Source organism: Antechinus flavipes, chromosome 2, assembly GCF_016432865.1.
Source record: "Antechinus flavipes isolate AdamAnt ecotype Samford, QLD, Australia chromosome 2, AdamAnt_v2, whole genome shotgun sequence".
In the NCBI taxonomy this organism is placed as follows: Eukaryota; Metazoa; Chordata; class Mammalia; order Dasyuromorphia; family Dasyuridae; genus Antechinus; species Antechinus flavipes.
The window spans coordinates 534,104,392-534,111,437 of NC_067399.1; positions in this window are offsets into that span (position 1 = coordinate 534,104,392).

The following is a 7,046-nucleotide window of genomic DNA, read 5'->3' on the forward strand; positions in this document are numbered from 1 at the left end:
AGATAGTTTTCAACATTCATTTCTCCCTCCCTTTCTTTCTTCCCTCCTCCCCAAAATATAGGTTAAATATATTTTTTAATTTTTAAAAAAGCATATTTCCATATTTGTTGTCCTGTTCAAGGAAAATAAGACCAAGGTGGTGGTTGGGCACTAGAAATAAAATAAACAAACAAAAAAAGGTGAAAATGCTGTGCTTCTATCCACATTTAGTCTTGATAGTTCTCTCTTTGAATGCTAATGGCTTTTTCCATCCCAAATCTACACAATTACAAATTAGTCTTACATGTTTTTCTTACCACTATTTCTCATTAAATATGGTTTAATAAAAAGGAAATTTAAGGGAAGAGATATAATTTGTGAAAAGACTCAATAAATAAAGTGCTGGGCCTAAAGTCAGGAAGATCCCATTTCAAATTTGACCACAGACACTAGCTTTGTGACTCTGAGCAAGTCACTTAATCTGTTTGCTTCTGATGAAGGGACTGTCAAACCACACTAGTTTCCTTACCAAGAAAATCCCATGGTCAGTATTGATGTGATATGGTCCACAGAGTCACATAAACTGAACAATTACAACAATCTGTGAGCCCTTAAAAGGGAAATCAAGAAAGACTCATGTCTTGCAGAAGATTTAGACAAAGTTAATAGAACTACCTGGAAATAGTTTTTAAAACTGAACCAAAAGGGTTTTGTTTTGTTTTGTTTTGTTTTTGGTTTGCTTTTTACAGGCAGTTAGGTAGTATGGTGGTTGCCTGACTTGAAGTCAAATGTGACCTCAGTGATTCAGGTCACTTTCAAGGGTCTTGTGATAGAGAAAGAGGATCACAACATAGGATTTTCACTATTTTTGTTGTTGTTTGCTTGATTTTTGTTTTCTTTATCATTTATTTCCTTTTTATTCTGATTTTTTTGTGCAGCATGATAATTGTGGAAATATGTATAGAAGAATTTAACATATTACTTGCCATCTAGGGGGTAGGGAGAAGAAAGAGAAAAAAAAATTGGAACACAAGGTTTTGCAAGGGTAAATTTTGAAGACAATGCATATGTTTTGAAAATAAAAAACTTTTAAAAATAAAAAATGAAGTGAAATATAAAAAAAAACTGAAAACATGCAATGTTTAGTAAAAAAAAAAAAAAATCCAAAAAAAGGTCTTGAAAGCTTGTGGCTATAATTTTGGCCACTAGATGGCGTGCCTGCATACGTGCTATTAAGAAATCCTACCAAAGTTTTGACTTGGGAGTGTGGAACTTGAATGAGCCAATGGACCAGAGAAAAAGAAAAATACATGCTCCTTTCAAACAAAATAAGGGTAGTAGTAAGAATCTCTTGAATCTGCACTCAGGAGAATTGAGTTTAAGTCTTCGATCCAGAACAGTCTTGGATAAATCATTTTAATTCTCTCAATTTTCTCATCTGTAAAATGGGAACAATAATAATTGCCCTACCTACCTTTTAAAGTTATTGAGAGAGAAATAGTTTGTCCATCTTAAGACACCATCTAAATGTGAGTGGATATTTTTGATAGATAAGTGAAATGCTTCATGTTCTTACGCAACACAGACCGCCTCCTGTCATGGGCCAAAGTAGAATCTCATTAAAAATCATTTATATTGAGATTTTTGGAACTCAGTGCATTGATTGTCATCCTGAGCTATTGAGAAAGGAACAAAAAAAAATTGAAATATTAGACATAATTTCTTTCCATTAAGTTATGGGGGAAAAAAAGCCATATATGAAGCAGAGAATACATGGTCAGATTAGAATGTTTGTGTGGTGTGTGTGTGTGTGTGTGTGTGTGTGTGTGTGTGTATCCATATGAAATCCCTTTAAAATAAGAAAACATGTAAAATATTAGTAATCTCAATTCACAGATAAATCTCACAGATGAGATTCTTCAGTGTCCTAATAACATATATTTATATAACACTTTAAGCTTATACTAATAATAAATAGCAGTTAACATTTATGTAGTACTTACTTATATGCCAGTCACTATACTAAGTGCTTTACAATTATTATCTCATTTTATTATCATAATAATCCTGAGGGATGGGGTCAATAGTATTGTTATTATCCCCATTTTACAGATGAGGAAACTGAGGCAAATCGAGTTTAAGTGAATTGTCCAGGATGACCCAGATCTCCTGATTTCAAAGCCAACGTTTTCCTCAATGTATCAAGCTGCCTCACCTATATCTCTTTTCAAAGATCTTGCATCCCATCACAGGACTAGATGTAGATCGTTGGAAAGGATCAGCCTATGATCCAAAATCTGTTTTCTTTACATATAGGATCTCTGAAGTTTCCTGTATGATTTCATCTATGTTTTCTGTGATCTCGCTCTTCACTTCATCCCATCCCTAACTAACCATAAGGGATGGCTCAATAAAAGAGAGAAATTTGGTTTCAGGCAATTTCAGACCTCCCCTCAGGCAGTACTCTCTTGGTGCTCAAGCACCTCCCTACCTTCCTACTCCCTTTTCTGCGACACTCCTACCTCCACCAAAAAAGAGAGTTTGATAACTTCAGTTTCTAAAGAGGTTATTAGATTCTTAATGTGTTTTATTTTCTAAAGATTTCTGCATTTGAAAGAGGAATTCTTAGCAAAATCAGAAAATGAATTTTTATTGAAAGCATTTCATTTACCTTGACATTTGTATACTCAAGGGAAGGTCTCTCAAGAAAGGAACCCTTACATTAATAATGAAATCACCCCACATAGACAACCACCTACTCCACCTTCTAAGATTGGATTCAATCCAATTCAATAAACATTTGCAGAGTTCTGTGATATAAAATCTGGAAAGAACAGAGTTGATAATTTCCATATTACAACAAATAATATTGCCTTTCTTTGTATCCTCAGCTTTTAACTCAATGTTCTAAAAGTAGTTAGTGCTTAATAAACATTTATTGTTTTTGATGGTGATGATAATGATGATAATCATGATGATCATGATAGTGGTGGTTTTCCAGTATTTTAGTATAGGTATTCTCTTCAAAAAGTGAAACATGACCACGTCTTTTTAGACTGTATGAATTCTTTTCATAAATACTCTGTAGGGGATTCTTCCCAGCATGCTGAAAGTCTTCCTTTGGATCTTTTATTATTTTATGCATGCCAGTGCTTTAAGCATCATTATCTCAGTGGTGTTTTATAGCTGTGAATCATGGAATATTACAGTCTCTGAGGAATCGTAATTGCATGTCACCCAAGAACAATTGAGAAAAACTTTCTGGGCAGCTGCAGCATATTACAAATGATGATTTATGCAAAAAGTGACATAAGGAATATTATCTAGAAAAATGTATGATTGGAAAATGTGGGATAGTTATGTCCCAATTCAACTATTTTGTACTGTTTTGTGAAGCAATATTATTAAGAATTTTCCATCTTCCTTCATAGTACTTATAAATAAACTCATATTTATGGTGTTATTGTTATCTTTTGGAGAAGGGAGTTCAGAACTATATTTTCAGGGCTTTTTTGTCTTAGTTATTGTGAGTACATCTTATTAGTTCTTTTCTCGAAAAGTCTATGATATAGTTAATTTTGTTTACTGCTATTCAATTCTCTCTCTCTCTCTCTCTCTCTCTCTTTTTTTTTTTTTTTTTTTTTTTGAGTGGATGGCTTAACAGGTCAGGTTAGAGTTGCTATAGTTGAATATAGCATCTTCTTTTCCTCTTTATTCTTTCTTTTGTATTTCTTATGCCAGATACACTCTGGGAGATTTTCTCTTTTTATTGTCTACTAGCCTAGAAAAATGAATGCAAAGATATAGACACCAAAGAAGTAAAAGAGAGAAAAACCTTTTATATGTCAAGATATTTCTAGAGCAATTTTATGGTAGCAAAACAAAGTACATTTCCATCAACTGGGAACTGGCTGAACAAAATATATTGTATGAATATAATGAAGAAATATTATTCTATAAGAAATAGGGAATTCAGAGAAACACGAAATCTCATATGAACTGTGACACAATGCAAGTAAGCAGGATGAGAACAATATAGACAAAGATTACAATAAGTTCATACTAATTGTAGAAACCAATCCTAATCTTGGAGGAGAGATGACAGAATGTACCTTCCTCATCTCAGTAGAGAGGTGGAGGACTAAGGATGCAGAACCTAGTATATACTGCAGTGCCTTTGCCATTTGGTTTTGCTTATCCCTTTGTTATGAGAAAGGGTTTAGTGAAGATTCAAGGTTAAAGAAAATGACCATGTTATGAAAACAAAAGACATCAATAAGATTTTAATTTAAGTGTCAAATGATATGAATAGGTAGTTTCCAAGGAAAGAAATACAAACTGTTAACTACCATATGAAAAGATACTCTTGGTCACTGACAATTAGAGAATTGTACATTAAATCAACCCTCCCTCCCATCAGATTGTTGACTCAAGTTGACTCAGGAATGAAAATAACAAATAGTTTAGGGGCTTTGGGAAAACAGGGCCTTTGATATACCAAGGGAGGATCTGTGAATTGGTCTAAACATTTTGAAAAGTAATTTAGTACTAAACCCAAGAGGTCACCAAACTGCATAATCATTGACTGCTACTAAGTCTGTTTATTCATCCATCCATCCATCCATCCATCCACCCATCTATCCATTCATCTATTTATCTATCTATCTATTTATAGGAGGGTTTTTTTTGTTTGTTTGTTTGTTTTGGTTTTTATGTGTGTGTGGTAGCAAAGAACTAGAACCTAAGGAGGAATCCATCAATTTGAAAATGGCTAAACAAATTATAGTTATGAATGTAATAGAATATTATTTTCTGTAAGAAGTATTGAAGGATACAGTTTCAGGGGAACAGGGAAAAATCTATGAACTTACACAAAATGATATAACAGAGCCAGGAGAACAATTTTATTATAACATCTTCGTAAAACTAAACAATTTTGAAAGACTTAAAGAATGCTAGTCAATATGATTATCTGTAATTCTAGAGAATTAATGATTAAGAATCCTGCATACCTCCTGAGAGAGAGGCAATAGATTAAAGATTTAGAATGAAATATACATTTTTAATATGGCCAATAGGGCAATTTATTTTGCTTGATTATGCATATTTATTACATGAGTTTGGGTTTTCTTTTTCATGTGAGGAGGTGTGAGGATAGAAAAAATAAGTTCTGAGTAATTAAAAATTTTAAAAATTAATTTAAAAATAATCAATATGCTGAAGAAATGCTAAATATTTTATTCTCTTTTATTTACATACTTATTTTTAAAAGTATTTTTATTTCTCCCACTGTTCCTACAGTCACTTGAATAAAAGAAAAGTAAACCCTCATAACTAGCAAGTGTAGTCCAACAAAAAAAAAAATGGCCAATTGAAAAACACATGTCTGATTCCATATTTTAGGTCCATCATCTCTCTGGCAAAAGGTGGGCATTAAGTTTCATCTTATATTCTCTAGGCTCATGGCTTATCATTGCATTGAATTGAAGGCAAAAGCTTTTTAAAGTTGTTTTTCTCTAATTTTTTTTTGTAATTGTACAAATTGTTCTTCTAGTTCTGCTTACTTTATTCTGCTTCAATTAGAGAGATCTTCCTAGCTTTCTCTGAAATTGTCCATTTCATATTTTTGTAGGGAACAATACTCTTTCATTATATACATATATATTTATGTATATTATATATGATATTTGTGTAGTCTTTCCTCAATAGAGGGGAAATTGGTAAGTAGACAATTTACAATTCTTTGTCACCAAAAAAAAAAAAAGAAAAAAAGAAAAGAAAAGAAGAGTTGCTTTAAATATTTTTACCCATATTTGATCTTTTCTTCTATGTTTGATCTCTTGGAGATATAGGCCTAGTTTTGACATCTAGTCAAAGGATATGTTGTTTTACTACACCACCACCATTAACAACAAAAACAAGGTTTAGTTTAATTTTGCTTTTAAGAATGTCTAAAAACAATTCACAGTTCCAACAGTATTCTAGTGCCCTTGCTTTTCCCATAATCCCTCCAATATTTGTCATTCTTTAGTCATTTTTACCAATATGATGGATGTGAGATAGAACTCAGAGTAAAAGGCACATTTTTCAAATTATTAGTCATTTGGAACATTTTTGCATACTATTGTGCTTGATATTTTGATATCTTGATATTTGATATAATGCTATTTGAATTTCTTCCTTGGAAATTTTCATTTTCTTTGACTATTAATATATGAAAGACTGGCTCTTAAACTTAAAAATTTTAATCAGTAGCTTGAATATCTTGGAGAGGAGCTCTTTATCAAAGAAATTTGCTGCAAAGATTCTTTCACCCAGTTATTATTTCCTTTCAAATTTTAATCATATTAGATTTGTTTCTTCAAAAGCTTCATAATTGTACATAATCAAAATTGTCCATTTACTCTTGTGGAATCTTCTCAATCAATTGTTGTGAACCCTTTCCCTACCCATAGATTTGAAAGGTAACTTTTTTCTTGCTTTAAAATTTGTTTAAAATGCTACCTTGTCGAAGTCATTTGTACAGTTGGAATTTATTTTGGTATATGGTGTGAAATTTTATTCATAGATATTCATCTAAGCCTAATTTCTGCCAAACTATTTCTCAGTTTGCTCAACAGTTTTTGTCAAGTAATGAGTCTATATTCAAATAACTGTGGTCTTTGGGTTTATCAAACTTGAAACTATTGTATTGATTTGCTTTTGGAGATTGTGTCCCTATTCCATTGATGTGCCTTTCTATGTTTTTACCAGTACCAATTCATTTAAATGATTCAAAATGTTTTCCATATGCTAAATAATGTGATCCTCACAACGTCTACTATTTCAGCTCCATAACATTGTGGAGAGATTGCTTGCTCTTGAGAAATTGCCCTCAGTCAGCCTCACCTTTGTAAAACCAGGGTCATATCTATGCCATCTATGACAAAGCATTGGAGTAGATACCTGCTGAGCATAAGACACAATAAGGCCTGATTTATCAATACTGTCATTGCATAAAACAAACAAAAAGTGCTATCTGTGATGAGATGAGAAAAGGTTAGTACCATCTGATGGGTGAAAGGAGG